This window comes from Balaenoptera physalus (assembly GCF_965194825.1).
Source record: "Balaenoptera physalus genome assembly, chromosome: 10".
NCBI lineage: Eukaryota > Metazoa > Chordata > Mammalia > Artiodactyla > Balaenopteridae > Balaenoptera > Balaenoptera physalus.
This window is the reverse complement of record NC_138889.1, coordinates 33,820,711-33,841,236: the sequence shown is the minus strand read 5'-3', so window position 1 is coordinate 33,841,236 and position 20,526 is coordinate 33,820,711. Positions and strand designations below refer to the sequence as shown.

The window sequence follows — 20,526 nt, the reverse complement described above, 5'->3', positions numbered from 1 at the left end:
CTTCCCTATCCCTTGCCCCACTGCAGACGGGACTGTGCCTTCCACACAGAGGTAATCCTAGAAAGACTGCCACAACAATGACAGTGCTCTAATAGGTTATTAAGTCTTCTGTCCATTTTTAAGAATCATGTATACATAGATTCAGCAAACACACTACCAGGTAATATTCTAGTCTTGAGCAGTAAATGGTATGGTAACTTCCTCAAGTTGCTCACAAAATAGATAAGACTGCTAAGTGCTGAAGAGTAGTTCACACAATGTACCATGAGATTATTGTCTAGGGAAAGATTACTTCCTCCTGGGACTACGCTCTTATGGTAGACACAAATCCCTGCCGTCGTGGAGTTTACCACACTCCATGGCCAGGACCAGATGATAATAGTATGTATTGAGTGCTCACTATAGGCCAAGCACTTTCCATGTATTCACTCATTTAATGCTGGCAACAACCCAGTGAGGTAGGTCCTATCCTAGTTCTGCAGATAAGAAAACTGGCATAGAGTTCACACACCTTTGAGTAGTGGATTTTGGGCTCCAAAACCTGACCTCTTACCACCATGTGCTGTGTATGGCTTGAGTTCCTGGGTGAAAATTTTTAATATTCAATGAACAATGGAGGCCTTTGAAGGTCTTACGGTACCATCAAAAATTATTTAAAGTACAGGCTATCCAATCATAATTTAAGGACATTATGATTGAACTTACCCAAAGGGTAACAAAATGGGCTGAACACAAGAGAGAAAAAAATATAGATACCTGCATATACAGTCCCAGAGATTAACAGTGAACTCAGGGTACCTTTGATCCACTCCCGTAATACTATGGGTCAGTTTTTTTCTACATGGCAAATGGAAGACAGGAGGGGAAGTCATTTCAAAGGCAACTGAATTAGTTTCTCCAATGGTATAATCAGACTTTGCTCAGACAGTGAAGTACTGCAGATGGTAATAATTCTATTTATCATACAGAGATAGAAATTAGGAAATCTGGTGTCTGAGCAGATTCCTAACTTGTGAAACTTACCTCAAGCAAAGAAAAACTATGGAAAATCTAACCTCATGAGTCCGCCAAGAGTAGCTACTCATAGGCTAAAAGGCCATGACCCCATTGTGGCGGGCGGAGGAGGGGTGGGTCTTTGAACAGAAATGGAGCAACTAAAAGGCCTGAAGAAAACTGAAGTCACAGACTTACTGTCAACAAGAAGCAGTAGTACTTCCATATGTGCTAAAGCAAAAATCCAGTCGAAACTCTTCGGCACTGCCCATGAGTTGAGATGTGATGTCGGCACTTCAGTGACAGCACAAGCATCTCAGCTGGTGTGCAGCAATCACAGCCAGTATGAGCAGAGATGACACTTGAAAAGTATCTTAAAGTACTGCCTCAGTTTAACCTCACTTCTGTGTGGCTCCCTGGAGACCAGTGGCAACAGACCAGTGCAGCTGTGCCACCAGAGAACAGGTGGTAGGTGATAGATGGTTCCAGAAGCTCTCAAAGGTGGCTGCCTATAAGAGGAGTCACAACAAGACCTCGGTGGCTCGGTGTTGATGAGTTCCTAGTACCCCTCACAGTTCACTCCTCCAGGGAGGGATAAGTCCTGAAGGAACTGTCTCCGGCCTTTCCATTCAAGAGAAGACTGAATCGTGTCCAGGAAAAAGATAAATGAATTTGAAGAGTAAAACAAATGCCAGAGAGTAAGCCACCCACATAGGAGAAACTATTCAGTCAATGTATAGAGAGAGCACCTGCTAGGTGGAAGGTATTCTGTTGGGTGTGGAGTCAGAGTGATGAACAGGGCAACATCCCTGCGCTCATGGAGCTGACCGTCTCAAGGGAGAGGCCGACCTGAATTTCACAGTTATCTAACTATGACTGAGATCGTTGTTACCCATAAAGATTTTGGGACCCATAAAGATTTTGGGAGCCATGAGAGATGTGTTGGCTAAATGGAGATAAAAAATAGAGGTTGCTGCTCTGTTAATCCTGTTTTGTCATGAAGAACAACTGACTTAGGTGATGAATTTAATGGGCAACTCTGGAGTGTGTTTGACCTCATTAAACTCTAACATGACACCCAGGAAACTCCACAAATAAGCTCAATCCACGACCCCTTTAAAATCAAGAGCAAAACCGAAAGAAACCCAAACTAACATACAACAGTTCCAAATGCACAACATGGATCTAAAAGATTTGTCACTTCACGGTTTTTAAGTTCAGGTCAAATCCCATTAGAACATATCTGTATATAGTTAAAATAAAAATCCCTGGTCCTACCCAAAGACTCTCATTTAAAATTATAAGTACAACAAGAGAATGTTGGCAATTCTGTTATTTCATCCCTAACAGGAATTGACCTCATTTCTCCAATTGGCTTTGTGTATTTTAAAATTGACCAGAATGCCATGTGTGTTTGATTAGCACTTCACACCTTGTTTACAGTGTACGGCATTTGGGGGGTGGGGGGGCTGCTGTTGGCATCTGTCCAGCTGTTCCTGATGAGGCCGCCAGGCTGAGAAACCTCCCTTGATCGGGACAAGTAGGGCAAAGGTCAAGCTGACTGAGTAAAACATCAGATGGTCCTGTTTTTTCCTTTTTCTTTTTTAAAGAAATGCCCTAAAGCCTGAGCTGGACTCCTAGAGCTCTCTTTATTCTCCAGAACCAGCATCTAGGAAAGAAGAGACTTGTTTATGGTACTGCCCTTTCCCCTTGGCCACAGCAGAGTGTTTTTCCTTTGGGCTAAAGGTGTAAATGGCAACTGGTTTCCAAGACTATTCGACTCACATGGCTGCTGAACTATTCAGGACTGATACTAACAACTTCCCTTGCACCACCCCAGGCGTGGGGAGGCCTCATGGGACGTTGGTGGGGAGAGAGCCTTGCCAGGCAAGGGGGCAGGGTAGCCGGGAGTGAGGTCAGCACAGTCATGACTGGGGAGCCTGATCCATCAGACTCACAGAGGCAGACAAGATGGTATAAGACAGGGTTCATCCAGGTTTCAAAATCAGAGAATGGAGGAACTCGGGAGAGAAGAACGAGGCCCAAAAGTTCGGAGAAACTTGCTCAAAGCCATTCAGCTAATAAGTGGCAGAACCAGGAACAGAACCTTAGACTTTTGACTCCCAATGAATTTATCCTGTTAACTACATTGGTAAAAATCACATAGAGTCAAAATTACGCTCAAAAACTCCTTAAATTGCCCATATATAGGACAACAAGATGCTCATTTGGAAAGCAGGCACTTAGGACTACGACCGAGGGAAGGAAAAGCCGACCCAGATCACCAGTTGCAGGATTGCTCTGGCGCCTATTTTTATAGAGTGGAAGGGTCCATGGAATCACCCAGGCTTCTAAGACATTATTTTTTTCTTGCTCTCTTCTCTTTATCTTCAGAATATATAGTTTGTGTGAGTTCAGTGGATGGTAAGGTGCCCACTATGCGTCAGGAACCCTACTGGCCAGTGGGGAGTTACTGCTACTGCTACTGCCAGTGTTACTGCTGATAATAATAATAATAATAACCAAGCTGTTAAGAGCTGAGTATATGCCAGCACTATTCTAAGAGATTTATTAACTCCTCTAATACCATCGATGAATAAGCAAGTGCCCGCTTTCAAAGAACTCATTGTTTAGGGAAGTGGCTGAATATTAGAATCCCTTGGGGAGCTTTAAGAACACCCTAATGTGTGGGCTCTACCTCCAGAGATTGTGCTTTAATCGGATAGGGGGATAGCCTGAGCACCAGGATTTTTTGAAGCTCTGCAGAAAATTCTAATGTGCAGCCAAGATTGAGAACCACTGAGCCAAGGTAAAGCACACAGATGTGTAAACCCGCAGTGACAGGTGAGTGTGCCACAGTCTGGGTCATCCCTGTGTGCTAAGAGATCCCATAGGTGGGACACCTGACCCAGATACCGAGAGTCAGGAAGAGATTCCCAGAGGAAGTGAAATGTGAGAGAGCATCACTCCAGGCCTATCTCACCAAGGTGTGTCCAAGGGGGCGTCTGTTCCCATCATGCTGCTTTGACTCACAGCTACCCAGCTGGCCCTGTCCCAGATGGAACCTTTTAGTTTTAAAGAGCCTGAGCCAGTTAAGGTCAAACCAGCACTTGTGAGGGTAAGAGGTCCCCCCACAAAGCCAGGCACTGGCTTTCACACCCGACAGGAGGTGCCTATTTTCTGCCTGGGTTTGCAGTTCAGCAGCAGAGCCTCTGTGCCCAGGAGGGACTGAACAGGACTGGGCATCAGGGAGAAGGGGGCTGGCTTGTTTGAGGAACTTCCCTTCTTGGCGTAACCCGAGTTGGGGTCTTGACCACAGAACTCCTGATTAATATTGCAGCTGCTCTATAAATGAGATGGATTTTATGTGCTAATTTAGAGACTGAGAACCATTCATAACATTGCTTTTGATGGGTAAACATTCTAGTTCCAAACAATCAACGGGCAAAGAATTCTTAGAATATGTTCCAGCTATGGAAATTGAGTCTGTATGGTATACATTACATTCCGAGATATTAATCAGAACTGATAAAGTGGGTATAAGATGTAAAATATTGTATTTTATTTTATTTTTTGGTCCCACCACGAGGCTTGCGGGATCTTCGTTCCCCGACCAGGGTTTGAACCCAGGCCCTCAGCAGGGAAAGCACGGAGTCCTAACCACTGGACCGCCAGGAAATTCCCAAAATATTGTATTTTAAAATCCACATTTGGCCTAACTACATCAATGTGCCATACACCAAATTGTTTAACATGTAGAACAAAATGGGAGGCTGGTTAAAAATTTACTTGAAAATATTTTGCAAATTGACTAAAACTTTAAAATTTTCAGACTTTCTTTCTGTTGATACATTTTGAATATTTTGAAAGCAAATTATACACAAATGACAATGGATGAAATGAAACCTCCTGGCCTTACTGTAAGTGACCTTCAGTCCTAGAGGTGAGAGACGTGGGACGTGCAGATCTTCTCCGAGGCAGTGGTGAGTGTGAGCAGGCCCTTTATCTGCATCACCACAGGGAACTCAGTAGCCCAGAGGCCCAGGGAACAAAGATAAGTGATGGGAGATCCAATTTGAAGTTGTCTAACAAGATTACCAGTAGTTTCTGCTTCTAGCACCTCATCCCAAGAAAAGAATTGAAGATGTGTGTAAAGATTTAGCAAAACAAGAGCAAAAACTCTGGGAATAATTTAGTTTTCCAAAATGGGAGATTTGTAAATACAAATTTGTAATTTGTGATTACAAAATTAATTATGTAATATCTATAAAATAAAATACTATGCAACCATCAGGAATGATGTTAAAGAAGCATATTGATTGACATGAAAAGATGTTTATAATATTGAATACTCTTTGACGAAAAGACAGGTTACAAAGTTATATTCCTAGGACCAACCTCATGACTAACACAAAGCAGTACTGAGTAGTGAAACAATAATATTAAACATTTATCTCCATTTTTGTTAAAAAAAAAAGCTAAATAAATTTTTAAAAGAGAATTATAGACATTAAAGTGTTTACAGAGATTATCTCTGAGTGGTAGGATTATATGTGATTTTTATTCCTTTTTATTTATCTCTATTTGCTCATTTTTCTACAATGAGTGTGTATTACTTTTGTTAAGTTAAAAAATAAAAATAAAAAAGCTTCAGACTTGTGACATAAATCTCTATGTCTGTCTGTGAGTAGATGATATTCCTTCAGGGGATTTATATTTCTGAAGACCTTGTAAAGTGATGCATCTCCAATCTGAAACTTTGCTCATCACTTACTTTAAATAAGTACAGTTATTACATGTGATTTAGATCTCATAAAGCCGGTTTTTTTAAAAATTAATTAATTAATTAATTTTTGGCTGTGTTGGGTCTTCGTTTCTGTGCGTGGGCTTTCTCTAGTTGCGGCGAGTGGGGGCCCCTCTTCATCGCGGTACGCGGGCCTCTCACTATTGCGGCCTCTCTTGTTGCGGAGCACAGGCTCCAGACGCGCAGGCTCAGTAGTTGTGGCTCACAGGCCTAGTTGCTCCGCGGCATGTGGGATCTTCCCAGACCAGGGCTCGAACTCGCGTCCCTTGCATTAGCAGGCAGATTCTCAACCACTGCGCCACCAGGGAAGCCCCATAAAGCCGTTTTTAAAATGTTACCTCTAGATTTTTTAGAGTACAAATTCTGTATGATACTGTAATGGTGCATACATGACACTACACTTGTCAAAACCCATATAACTTTACAACACAAAGAGTTATCCTTAAAGTATGCAAATATTTAGAAGATCGTTTAGGAGGTAAGGGATCCCAGGATGGAATACAGAAAGTGACAAAAGAATCTAAAAGTGTTACAAGTCTATGAAAGAACCTCACTGAAAGGAATGGGGAAAATGTTGCTGACCTATGTAACCTTGGAAATGAATGGAGTCTGTAAGACTAAAGGAAAAAGGAACTGCACACAAACCTTGTAGTCTGATTGATAAAGTTGTTTCCCACAGTGGTATGTGTTAACAGTTCTGATACCACCATGAATGTCTGCTGAAACTGAATAATTAACTAAATTGATGAGGGACCGTGAGAGCCAGGTTTCTCACTGTTAGAGCAGGGGTTACAGAGAAGCAAGGGGAGGAGGCTAAAGTGATCCACGCGGTAATGGGTTAGAATTGGAGACACCGGTATGAACTCATGTTTAGTTTAATTTAGACACAAGTGATTATGTATTAAAATATTTATAGATATGTGTATATACATGGGTTAGTATACACACATGTATTTCCTTGCTCTGTCAGCTAAGAGGGGTTTTAAGCCCTCTTAAGCAACAGCAACAAATATTCTTACTCCCCCTCACCTTTCTTACCCAAATAGTAGCATATTATACACACTGTTCTGTACCTTGCTTTTTCACTTAATATATCCTACATATCTTCTATATCAATATATAAAACTCACAATTTTTTTCACAGCTGCACAGAATTGGGTTGTGTGGATATAACATAACAGCTTCCTATTAGTAACATGTATTATTTCCAATCTTTTGCCATTTCAAATAATGCTGCAATAAATCCCCTGATACATGCATCATTTTGTACATACACAAGTATATCTATAGGCTAGAGTCCTAGAAGTGAGAATGCTGAATTAAAGGAAAGTGTACAAGCATTTATAATTTGATGAATGAATACAAACAAATTTTAGAGCTTAGAGGTTGTTCCATTTTCATACTCCTACCAGTAAATTATAAGAGTGCCAGTTCTACCTTACCAACAGAGTGCAATGTCCTGCTTTTGGCATTTTGCCAATTCAACCGGTAAGAAATGATACCTCTGCAGGTTTAATTTGTATGTCACTTATTATAAGTCAAACTGAGCATCTTTCATAAATTTAAGGCTCATTTGTATTTCTTTTAATTTTCCATTCAGGTCATTTTCCCATTTTATTCTTGAGTTGCTGGATTTTTTTCTCATGAATATGAAAGAGTTCTTTATGGGAAATTTGTTCTCGGTCTGTGATACAAGATGTAGAAACGTTTCCCAGTTTGCCCCTAGTCTTCTGACTTTACTTAAGATATTATGTTGATATGTGAATTTTTTTTTAATTGTCTTAGTTAACAATCATTTTAATCTTTACTTAGGAGAAAATATCTCAACTGCTCCAGGTCTCTGGACCCTTAGAAACATCACGTGATGTCAGGCCCCTGTGTTTTTGTAGGATTTATCTACCTTTCTGGGATGCAAGTGTCTTGCTAAGGCATCTAGATCATCAGCTATTTCCTGCTCACCAGGTCCAATCACTTGTGAATCTAAGAGTGATTCAAGACAGGCCTCAGTTAACCAAACCTGGAGATTTGGGTGTTTTGTTTTGTTTGTTATTATTATACAGATCATGTAGGACCTGCATGGGCTGCCCTATAATTTGGCCATGGGGAACTCGTACTTATCAGCTTCTGCCAGGCCTGTAGGTCAGACTATTCTGAAAATGATTCTGACCCTTGCTGCCTATTTTTGTCATGATACTTACTTTGCATCCATCCATTAGTGGCCTCTACTGAGCCTCTGCCATATGCCATGTGTCATATTTTTTCTCCCCATAGAAATCAGGGTGCCCTTTTCAATTGAGTTATTTCCTGACAGCCACTATAGCAGTATTCAAAGATGCTGGTGCTCTCCTTTCCAGTACTTCTTAAGGTCTTGGTGGTTTCCCATAGCTGTTGGTGAACAGTGTCTTCCAGCCCTTCGAAGGACATAGCTAGGAGATGAGCAAGCAGCTCACCATTAAAAATTTACCCCAACATTCCTATCTCCTTAAGTCTTTGAATTATTTCCTTCACATTACACTAAGGAATTTCCAGCTTCTCAACTTCAATTGGCATGGGTAAGCCAGGGCAGTCCACAAAAGCGGGTCCATGTTTGCACATTGGTGAGAATGACAACTCAGACGTGGCTAAGACTTCCCTCACTTAGTTTCAGAATTGCTGCAAAATATACACAAATGATTAAGGATACATGTTGGTGTAAGCCGTCAGATACCTAAGGATCCCCACTGTTAATCACAGAGGTGTACCCTAAGTTTGGTGGTCTCAACAGCTCTCACAGAATAATGAATTCATCAGGTCAATAGAGTTTAGAAACACAGCTGGCTATCTTTCATATCAATTTAGGCTGAAAGAACGAAAGCCCATGCCATGATTCAGGGGTCCACTTATTTCCATGAAAGGAATTTCTTAGTCAACTGCAGATACAATAACCTGGTTTCTGCTGCTTTTACGGCTTTCTGCATCATCAGGCCAACTTGAAGATTTGTTGCAGCAGGTCTGGGCAATAGTTTGCCTCAGTTAGCTTCAGTGGGCCAGCTTTTAATGTAAAAATGGAGCATACAATTAAATTGCCCCTAGCCCAGAAATTTCAGAATCTCTGGTAATTTCACCCACATTGATAATTTCAGTCTAACCTAAAATTTTAATATTTCCTATTTGACCCAGCACCATCAGAATACCACTTAGGTATTCCATCTTTTTTTTTTTTCTCCGAATATAAATTAGCAAAACAATCTCCCCTCAGTTTGACTTTTTAAACTGGCCACTCAGGGCATGCTGGGCTCTGATTCTAGTTATGTCTTGGCAAACAATGGAGGGCAGAGGGCAAGTGAAGAACTGACTCACTCTTGCAAGCCGGCTAAGTTGTTGTAGGGTCTTCAAGTAAGTAAGATAGATTCGTAAGAAGGGAAGCAGGGCAACTTTCTTTAGCAAGGGAGGCTCAGAATATGCTGCAGATTCCATACACAATCTATTTCAATATGGGGGCAACATTCTTTTCCAGACAGAGTTCTAACTCCCTTTTTAGAAGTGGGGAATCTGTGAATTCAACTAATATAGTTTGGCAATCAATAAGATCCAACTTTTAGTTTGGTTTCATCTACCTTAGCCCAGTGGCTGCAAAAGACAAGTGTTTTTAAGTACCATCACAGAAAGTTTTTTGTTTTCAGCTGATCCTTGGCCAACAATTTAGGACTCTGAGCTGGACATTTTCTTTCTTTAAGCAGTCCAGCAGTAACTACCCACTCTTATAGTTCTTCAATTCCTTGTGGCTTTCATACTGTTCTGTGTCAGTTGCCACTTGTTTCTCCAAAGTCTTGTCTTTAATGAGCAGTTCAGATGATCTTCTGGTTAACAGTTTTGTCACTGTGTGGCATGGGCTCTCAGAGTTCCATCCTTTAATACTAGATGGATTTTTATTGCTGTCACCACAGAGAGTCCAAATGATGAATCCCAGGTTCTGAATGCTTCCTGAGAGGAATTTGCACAAAGCCTGATAAAATCTGTAAGAGAAACTTTCTATAAAAAAAAAAAGGACCATGCTGCAATTTGCCGCAATTGCTCCTGTCATTGATTTCTATACGAATCAAGGTTCTTTTTATAAGCAACAGAAACAAACTCAAACTGTTTTAAGCAGAAAACATTTATTTTTTAAAAAATGCGTGGAGTCGATCATAGACTGCAGAAACCAGAGGATCAGATTTAGAGGTTGCAGATGATCTGGGAACCATGCCCAAACTCATGCTATGGAGGGAGTCTGCTGGGTACACACACTGCCACTTGTACCACTAACGTCAAGTCTTGGACAAGGACAAAAAATGTCTGTGTTTGCTGCCTCTGGGAAGTGGTTGCAGGAACCACCACTGTGGCCACCTGTGTCAGAACAGAGGCAGTATGGTCTCTACTTTTTTGTATCACTAGTTTCCAACTCAAAGTCCTGGAGAGGGGCATCTAATGCGGAGGACCTTGAGTACATGCCTCCACTCTACACGGAAGACTGGTAGCCTGGAAAAGCAAATATCCAGCATTTCACCTTCTGTACTGGAACTGGGGGTTTGCAAATATAGGAAGCGGTGCTTGGATGCTGGGAAGCCAAAAGGAATGACAAATGACCAGTTAGGCTTATAAGATCAATTGACATTTACAAGAAGAAGAGATTTCTCTTTCGAACTCCTCAACAGTAAAAAGGGCATTCAAGGTCTCCATTTTATTTACTGGCCTAGAGTGTATTTTTGCTCATCTTTCCTTATTTGCACTGAGTAGGACAGAAGGAGTAAGAGGATTCTTTTAAATCAAATGACTATATTTTGTTTGGTCTCTGTACTTTATTGATATACTGAACCTATGCCATTTTCAAGTATGAGATTTTATACAGATTAATTCCAATTTTTTAATTTCCTCTATGTTAAAATGCTAGAAAAATAGCAGTCATGAAATAAAATAATAGAAACACACTCTTTAAAGAAAGTTTTATTTTTGCTATTTGCTGGTACAATATCCTAAGCCTTCCTGCATTTGCTTTGCTTTGTTTCATTTTAAGTAGAACTGATGATGGTCCAGTCTTTACGCAGGAAATTGGATTTAGTGAGTGGCAGTCACAGCCACACAGTGAGTCCTTAAGTGGCAGTCCATTTCCAACACTAAGCCTCTAGACATCACACTAATCCCGGCAATATGAGAGAGAAAGCCTGATCAAAGCCCATTTGGAGAAAGAAAGAAAATAATCCCAAACTGCTCCTTTGATGTCACATTAGGCCATTAATACACATCACATCTGTTTAATTTAAAACTTCTGCCTAGTGCTGGTACGACTTAATTGCACACCTCTTGAGACCCAGCATTAAGTTACTGTGTACTTGGATTGGAAACATGATTTGTGCCATAGTCAATGATGAGGTTTAGTGTCAAGTCCATAGTCATGCATTCTCTACACTCTCCACTGACCTGACTGCATGTCCCTCATAATGTCTTCAGAGGATGAGGGGACCATAAATCTGTCCAAAGATGGGTCTCTCCACCCTGTGCTGCCCTCTTCCTGGACGCTGCCTTTTGATTCCCTAGAGTATAATGAGAAGTCTGTTAAGTAAGTGTCTCTTCTCTCTCTCAGTGGGCTGGTCATTTCCTTCCTGCCCTTACTCTGTCTTATGTTGGGGAGAGTAGGGTCGGTTGTTAGGCTTTTAATGGTATCTTTAAAATATTTCCATCTTTCAGACTCTGATCTCTATTCATATTCCAAGTACTTTTACAGCATGGTCCTTTTTTTTTTTTTTTGATTATAGAAAGTTTCTCTTACAGATTTTATCAGGCTTTGTGCAAACACTGGAGGAGGAGTTGAAATAATTGAAAAAAATTAAAGAAAATACAGGGCTTAAAAATTATATGAAATGGCATCATGAACTATGTTTACCTCTAGCCATCTTGGGAAATGCAGAAATGGCATGTCAGACTTATCAGAAACGAGCTCATGCTTTCACCTCTTGTCTCTATAGACTAGCAGGAGAAGCAGCTAGACATTCATAAAAAGAAGCTGGAAGGAGAAACCAAAGGTGCTATAGAGGGAGTAGAGTTATGTGAACAGTTCTGAGTCAGGGGTAAGGATGCTGAACATGAGAAGCTGGTGTGGATGTGTGGGAATTGGCGCTCTTGCAAAAGGGACATCCGATGTGAGATAACCAGCATGGTCTGAAACTGTGAGCCTTATGCACAATACTTAGGAGTTTATAGACAACTGGAAAAAAAAAAAGAAAGAAAGAAAAAAAAAGAGAGTTCATAACCATTTGGCACTCTTCTCTCAGTCCTCAAAGGTAGTATAAGCTTTAGATGAGCTCCTTTTGTTGTTAGCATACATAGGAGATGGAAAAAGAGAGAATGATAATGACCAAAACATAGGCCAATGTCAAGGCTAGCTAGCTTTTCTCGAGGTCATTTAGTGAATTCCGACTGAGATCAACCTATTAGGTTAGAGCATCTTAAACTTCTCCCAATCTCAAGGAAAAGGAAAGCGAACACATATCTTTGGCAATTGGAGAGACGATGCCAGCACTGCAAGCAAAATTTTTTTTTAAATGCCCTGTTTTATCCTAAAAATTTGTATAAATGTTGCATTCTATTCATACTGTGGTCTTTTTATATAAAATATTTTAAGTTAAAGACCATTTAGCAAAATCAATCCTTCCAGAAATTGTGTTCCATTAGTCTATGATTTTGCAAAGTCCATAGCCCACTGCCAAGGCAATCTCTGAGAGGGCCACACTATCCATTTGAGAAGCAGATGAAGAGCAATTAGTTCAATTCCAAATGTTGTATCTGAAAATACTGTGACTTTCAGTTAAGTGTATTCGACCATTTAGCCAAATATTTTAATAACCTGTAGAAACCCAGGGAATATAATTTTAAACTTTGGCCTGCTTTGCTCTCGGTTGAGCAAACCGAGCTTTGCATGACTCCTTTTCGCCAGGAGATGCTTAGTTCAATCAGAGGCATTGCTCACTCTCAAAATTTGATCCAAATCTGGAGTTAGTGTTAAATGACACCATGTGTTTCCTCTGGTTAAATAAGGTCAATAAATCATGTTCCTTTTGTTTCAGACAACTAAGATATTCAGTCTTCTCATGTTGAAAGAATACTAATTGTGAATTTAAGAAATTTGGAGGGGGAGCGGCAACTCTTAACACTGCATTTACTGTGCCCGCTCATCTTTCCTTCAGAATTCTGGGGTATTTGAGAAGCAAATCTACTTTTCTTATGGCCTAAAATATGTCCAAAAATGTTTTGAGAAATGACAGCATTGTTAAATAGGCATGCAACCTCGCAAGAAAAGGCAATATTATTTGAATATTTAAGTGAAAATTTAAAAATCATCTATAACTGAATGAATGCCAGAGATGAGGTTAAACATGAATTCCTTCCTTTGAAAATTGAAAACTCTGGCTTCCCTGGTGGCACAGTGGTTGAGAATCTGTCTGCCAATGCAGGGGACACGGGTTCGAGCCCTGGTCTGGGAAGATCCCACATGCCACGGAGCAACTAGGCCCGTGAGCCACAACTACTGAGCCTGCGCGTCTGGAGCTTGTGCTCCGCAACAAGAGAGGCTGTGACAGTGAGAGGCCCGCGCACCGCGATGAAGAGTGGCCCCCGCTCGCCGCAACTAGAGAAAGCCCATGCACAGAAACGAAGACCCAACACAGCCAAAAATAAATAAATAAAATAAATAAATAAATAAATAAATAAATAAAATAAAAAGAAAATGAAAACTCATACTTAGCCCTCTATGGTCATCAAAACTCCACCATCCAATATTAATATCCCTGTAGTACCCAATATTGATTCTGCATGAAAATATGTGGAGAAGGAGGGGGCTGCTAAAGATGAAAATCTCTTAATTGAATATAAATAATTTAACGGTTCCAGAATTCCCAGAGTAACTTATATCTACATAAGTGTGGATTAAAGGTGGGGAGGAAAGAATGGTAGATGTAAAATGCAGTAATTTGCAGTTTTTTTGACTCAAAATCTAGCCTGAGTGACTTCAGTGTATAAAAGATCAAATTAAGAAAGTGTTGTCCTCTTGTTTCCAATGCCTCATCCTTTATCTGGATTCATCTTCCGGTCTGACCTGTTCTCCACAGTCCTCCATAGGCCAAGGAGATAATCCACGTGATTGGGAAACTTTCCTTCCTGACTACTAAAGGAACTTATTCATTCCACAACCAGGCCTCTAAGTGCCAGGGACTGTGCCAACACAGAAACAGTAGAATGTCTCTGGCCTAAGGTTTCCTAGCCTAGTGAGGGAGACAGATCAATAAATAGGTAAATTTAAAATGTGAGTTCTCTGCCTGAGGTAGAAATGTACAGGGTGCTCTGGGAACACAGAGGGGGGCACCAGACCTAACAGTAGGTGTCCAAGGAGGCAAATGCAGAGTAGATACAGAACCAAGGCCTCAGGTTCCGAAATGCCCGGCGAATGTCCTGTTGAAGACATTGATGTGGGATCAGAAGGGGCACTGTGCGTGGCTTTGGCTGTTGCCCCACCGTGGGCTTGCTCCACGCAGGGTGGGCTCTGGGTCATCCGGACAAGGTCACTTTCAACTGATGGGAAAAGTTTCAACTGATGGGCAAAGAGGGGTAGAGCGTGGAGAGCAGCTTCCAGTTTAGGGAGAGGAAAACATTCTCCAAGGAAGCACCAGATTCCTGAAACGTGTCCAGCCCTTGTGGAAAAGATACAGTTTGGGCTGCGATTCAAGCAGACTGCTGAGGAGCTTCAAACGCTCGGACTTGGCAGTTCAACTCAAACAGCTCTCGCAAGCTCCTCCTATTCAACTGCCGCTTCTGAGGCAAACTCATTGTTTACAGCCCGGCAGAGCTGGAATATTGTCGAAAAAACAAACTTGTCGTGACAGTTGGGGTTTGTAACCACCCTCGGACTTAAGCTAGAGGCGAACTGGAGGAGCTTCCAGCACGGCGGCCTGACGGCTTTCTGCGGGCCCCACGTGTCTCCCCCTGGGTGAGGCTGAGGGGAACCTGGGTCTCAGATTTGCGAGCGACTCCTTTTCGGTGAACACCATTCTCACCTGCCACGTCCCTAAGGCCACCTGGAACTGCAGTGCCGCCGTTTTCCACCGCATTTCCGCAGACCGCAGCCTTGCAGGTCCTGCACACCCCGCCGCTCCTCGCACCGCCAGGCACAGGGTGGGCGGGGCATCCGGGCGGGGGCGGGACCCTAGGCAGCGGTGGGCGGGCCCGCGCCCTAATACCTGCCTGCACCTGGGACGGGATCTGGGCTCAGCCTCGCGGGCCTGGGCGGTGCCACCAGCGCTGCAAGTAGTCAGGCGACCGGGCCATTCCACTTGGGAAGCGAGTGTCGTAGCCCCAGACAACGGACTCTGTGCTCCTACCCGACGGATACCTCGCTCAAGTGACGAGTCTCGAGACAAAGTTCCTCATCCACAAAATGGGGTCAATGATCCTTACATTTTAGAGCTGTTTGAGGACTAAAAGAAAGATGTGTCTAAATTACCTACGTGCCTAGCACTGGTAGGTACTCTTCAGAGTTAGTTTCTTTCCACATTCAGTAGTTCCCGAGGGGCTGTTAGTTTTCAGGCATTGGGGATGTAATGTAAAATAACACTCAAGAAACGTGTTGGTCCGTGGAGAAGACAGACAAGTGAACGGGTAGTGGGGAGTGCAGTAATGGCAGGATTGCTGGGCGCTCTGGGAGCACCTGGGAGAGGCCCCTAAGCAAGTTTCAAGGTGTCAGGGGAGCCTTCCGACAGGGGAAAAAATATCAGAAGGCGCTGGCCGGGCAGAAAGGGCTGAGGAGGGAGAAGAGGCTGCAGTTAGAGAGATCAGAGATGGGATGAAAGCAAGGACAGAGGGAAGCCGACTGGAAAGGTGAAATTACAGGGCCGGACCATGGAAGAACTCCCAAATTATAAAACTTTAGTGACTGTAGATTTTTATCTTCAAGCAAAGGGAAACCATTGAAGGACTTGGAATTTAGAAAAATTCCTCTGAGTAGAGATCACATAGGTACAAGGTACAATTTTACTTCCAAGTTCCTCACCATTAGCAACATCATTTGAGGGTCAAATGAAGAATTCTTCTGGAGTCTAAAAAAAACTATTTGGAATTTTTCAGGTCAGATAATCCTGAGTTCTCAGAAACAACGAGAAGGATTTGTTCTTTCTCTACAAGTGGGATAGAGTTGGGTTTTAATATCCCCTCTAATCAGGCTTGGTTCCAAGGCAAATTTTATTGCTCGGTTGGGAAAAAAAATTAAACTTTTGTATCTTCATTACTCAACTCCCTCTTGGTAAACTTGCTTTCTCCCTCACCTCCAGGTGCCTGGATGCTGGGATCAAGAAGCTACCAGGCAGAGAAAAGTGTTATCAGGCTTGCATAAGACCAACCCCTCCCTAAGGATGTTCTGGAGACCAAGCCAAATAAGGTGGAGTTGGGCAGGGTGGAGGCTTCAGGCTCAGGCTTGCAGGCTGGCTTGGAGGATTAGAAGCCCTGAACAATTTAGAGGGGTTATTCCGCTCCCTTTGTTTCCTGTTAGGTGATATGTGAGTTGGTTATGTTTTTATTTCCATGATATGCCCCTGAACATTGCTTTTGAAACAGCAGTTTGCAGGATTAGCTAATAACCATGCTGCTGTCCTTGTTTAAACCCACTGAACAGTGATTTAATGTCAGATTGCTCTGTGCAAGCTTCAGGTGCTCTCCACCTAGCCCTAGCCTTGCACGGGGAGGGTCACTGAGTGGGTTTGGGGAGGAGTTATTTGTCTTCTCCTGGGAGATCCTCCAAGTGGGGGAGTTGTGAGAGAGTGAGTCTTGTCAACATTAACTCTTTTTTTTTTTTTTTTTCCAGTTGATTATATGGGACACAATGCAGATCTGGAATTTAGCTTTGAGCTGCTCCTAATTTGTTCTGCGATCTGGGATTATTTCTTCCATTCTCTGAGGCTTAGTTATGAGAGTTTGACTAAGTGGTGGAAGTTTCCTTCTGGCCCTAGGAGGGTCTGGGTCTTCAGAGCAGTCAATGTCAAATCCCCACGTTTAAAGGCATAGCATGAAATTATAATTTAATGAACTCTTCTCAGACACTTCTCTGGGTCTACGTCTTTGTCTGTCAACCAGTCTTTGCCACTGCAAATTGATTTCTAAGTGAAACTGCAAATCTTGCCAAATATACAGGATTACATAAAGTTGATAAAAGTAATGTTGGAGATGGCAAAGCCTTTGACCAACAAAATTTAGCCAGGTCAGAGTACCTAAAAACTGAAGGAAAAAATCAACAAGGTAAGCGCTTCAAAAGAGAATTAATTAGCCAAAGATTTAATAGAGTTCTTTGGGGAAAATTGGTGAAGCCCATTCACATTCTTATAAAAATGATCATTCTGTAAAAGTCAAACATGATTATGAAGGATATCAGAAAGTGATGCCAATAAAGTAGTAAATTCTTGATTTTTGGAATTATAAACTATGATAAAATATATTTACTTTTATAATTTCATTATGTTTTTCAGATTAAAATGCAATCAAACTTCTTTTTCTATGACATGAGTCCATTTTAGATGACCGTTTTTGGATGCCAATATCTCCTGTATTTATTAATCTTCCACTTCGTTTCCAAAAGGATTTGAGATGTCTTGCATTCTGTGTTGAATATCGGTATATTCTAAATTCTTTGCCACCAAAGGGAACCATTTCCTAATGCCTCTCTTATGGTCTTCATTTTTAAAATATATTTTGCCTACTAATTGGCACTTTTAAAGTAGTGGTTTTTCCTATGTTAAATAAAATTTCTTATACTTGCTTCTGATTAGCACCTCAGATAGTGGCTATAATCATAGCTAAAAGTCGAGGTGTCCCTCTGGCCCCCAGTCATACTCAGTGTTGGACACCATGGGCTTAGGGAAGAGAGAGGGCTTCCAGGGCTTGGTCAAGACATAAGATCCAAGCCATGGAGAAGGGGGAGGGTAAGACAAGAAACTCAGATGATAATATGGTCACTCAGCTGTGACTGGCCTATCGAGTAATAGGTCTAAGTCTTTCCAAGTCTGGGGCGTAGAAGAGAGTGAGTGGAGGACATTCTTAATTTATGCCCAGCCTGCATCAGTACTGGTTTGGGAACCAGTTCAGGTCTGAGTGCCAGTGAGGTGAATAGGGAGCATGAGGAGAGACAGTGAGAAAAACGTCAAGTTTGAGTAGATGGGGAATTTAAGATGAGGACTAAACGACAAATGTTTATGTTTTGTCTTCCATAGCATACTCAGGGGAAGTTCAATTTATTCCAGGCAAATTTTTTCTTTCATCTTTCTTTTCTGTCTAGATCTGCTTTCTCCTGTCCTATATCAGTGACTTGGGGAGGTATCCTGCATGGTAGTGATGAAACCAGCTTTGTTAGTACAGTTAGCGGAAGTGTAAAGTCCTTTCCAACCCTACTGTTCTGTGTTTAAGTGCCACAGGTAAGGAGAAAATCGTGAGTATAGCTTTAAAATGTTTAAAAATAATTATAAATAGTAATATTGACACAAGAACACTTAGAGAATAGAAAAAAGAAAAAAAATCACCTAATAACTTCACATCCTTAAACCACAATCAATATTATCATTCTGGTGTGTTATCTTATTTATTTTTTTATTTGTATGGTTTCTGCTTTATTATGTATTTTTGTATCATTTTCTCACTTACTCTTATATCAAAAATATGTTTCCATGTTGTGATTTGGTCTTGATAACCATTCGTTTCAGAGGGCACACAACAGTCTAGTGACTAAATGAATCATAGTTTTCTTACTTTATTATTGGACATTCATGTGGCTTTAAACGTTTTGTTTTTGTCTTTTTAAGATATTGTCTTTGAACTTTTAGAGCATATTGTTTCTTGTAGACTTAAAATGAGTGGGAGAAAAAAATAATGTCATTAATTCACTCAACAAATACTAACTGAATAAGACACCATATTAGGTACTGAGAATAAAGGCTTCAAGGAAAGACCCAGTTATTCTTCAGTCGTAGTACAGGTTGTTGGCAGATCAGTTTTACACTTACCCTGATTAACCAAAGACAGCGTCAGATCCACACTTCTGAAAGCCAGCAGTCAGGTCTAGGCTCCCTCCAGTAATCACACTTTCACAGCTAAAGGTCAGCCAATCCCTATATACTCCACATCTGAAAGTCGGCCAGTCCCTGAAGTTCGCACTTCCCAAAACTTTATATAAGATTAACTCTAAAAAATTTTGAAATGGTAACTATGTGAGATGAAGGTTATATTACTTACTTGATTGTGGTGATGGTTTCACAATGTATGTGTATATCAAAACATCAAGCTGTACACCTTTTTTTAAGAAAATAAATTTATTTATTTTTGGCTGCATTGGGTCTTTGTTGCTGCGTGCGGGCTTCCTCTAGTTGCGGCAAGTGGGGGCCAGTCTTCATTGTGGTGCACGGGCTTCTCATTGTGGTGGCTTCTCTTGTTGTGGAGCACGGGCTCTAGGTGTGTGAGCTTCAGTAGCTGTGGCACGCGGGCCTCAGCAGTTGTGGCTCGCGGGCTCTAGAGCACAGGCTCAGTAGTTGTGGCACACGAGTTTCATTGCTCCGTGGCATGTGGGATCTTCCCAGACCAGGGATAGAACCCGTGTCCCCTGCATTGGCAGGCGGATTCTAAACCACTGCGCCACCAGGGAAGTCCCTGTACACCTTAAATATATGTAATTTTTACTTGTCAATCAGACCTCAGTAAAGCAAAAAAAAGAAAAAAAAGATTAACTCTAGCTTTCTGCTTTGTTTAGAGAGACACTGCACAGCTCTCTCTTGCTTAGCAAGCCATAAATTAAGCTTTTTGTTTTGATGGCTTCTTCCTTTCAATAGCAATATCAAGCATAACAATAAAACTAAAAATATTCCTTTCCTTTAAAGACATTATGACTTAGGGATAACTCACCTACACCCAAAAAACTATTATAACTTGGTATGCTGCAAGAGAAATACTAACAAAGAACCACATACACTCAGAGGAGAGTCCTTCCTACTAGGAAGTTCAGAGAAAGCATCACAGAATAGCCCTAGAAGGAGGTATATCTAGAGTCACTCATACCTAGAAATGAAAATATCACAGTAACAATCACAAACTAGGTTTTTCTGTTTTCATATTGTATTAGTCTGCTCAGGCTGCCATAACAAAATGCCATGAAGTAGGTGGCTTAAACAACAGAAAATTTTTTTTTTTCACACACACACACTGTATTTTATTTTTACAAGAGATAAATAGACTGACACCAAGCATTGTACATGGATGACCACAACAAAAGCAACAATGATTGCAATCACCAAACACGAAACACACTCATACTATGTCATAATATTGACATTCAGTCCGGTAATCCTCCACTAAACAACAGAAATTTATTTTCTCACAGTTCTGGAGGCTGGAAGTCTGAGATCAGGATGCCAACATGGTCGGTTTCTGGTGAGAGCTCTGTTCCTGGCTCACAGATAGCTCTTTTTGCTGTGTCCTCACATGGTGGAAAGAGCATGCTCTCTGGTGCCTCTTATAAAGTTACTAATCATATTGGATGAGGCCCCTACCCTTAGAACCTCATTTAACCTGAATTACTTCCTTGTGGTTCCTATCTCCAAATACAGTCACATTGCAGTGGTTAGTGTTTGAACATATGAATTTGGGGGAGGACACAATTCAGTCCACAGCACATATGAATTTCAGAATGTCACTCA

At 41.4% G+C, this 20,526-nt stretch overlaps 2 long non-coding RNA genes across 2 annotated transcripts; one reads left to right on the top strand and one right to left on the bottom strand.

Moving 5' to 3' along the window:
* Window positions 1–1,907: 1,907 nt before the first annotated feature.
* Window positions 1,908–14,983, bottom strand: LOC309636700. The gene is made up of 3 exons (XR_014250148.1): window positions 14,860–14,983; window positions 11,234–11,346; window positions 1,908–5,113 (listed from the first exon to the last, which is right to left on the bottom strand). It is a non-coding gene; the product is annotated as an uncharacterized lncRNA (long non-coding RNA).
* Window positions 14,984–15,156: 173 nt separating this feature from the next.
* Window positions 15,157–19,164, top strand: LOC309636705. Its single transcript, XR_014250156.1, has 2 exons — window positions 15,157–15,322; window positions 16,129–19,164. It is a non-coding gene; the product is annotated as an uncharacterized lncRNA (long non-coding RNA).
* Window positions 19,165–20,526: the final 1,362 nt, after the last annotated feature.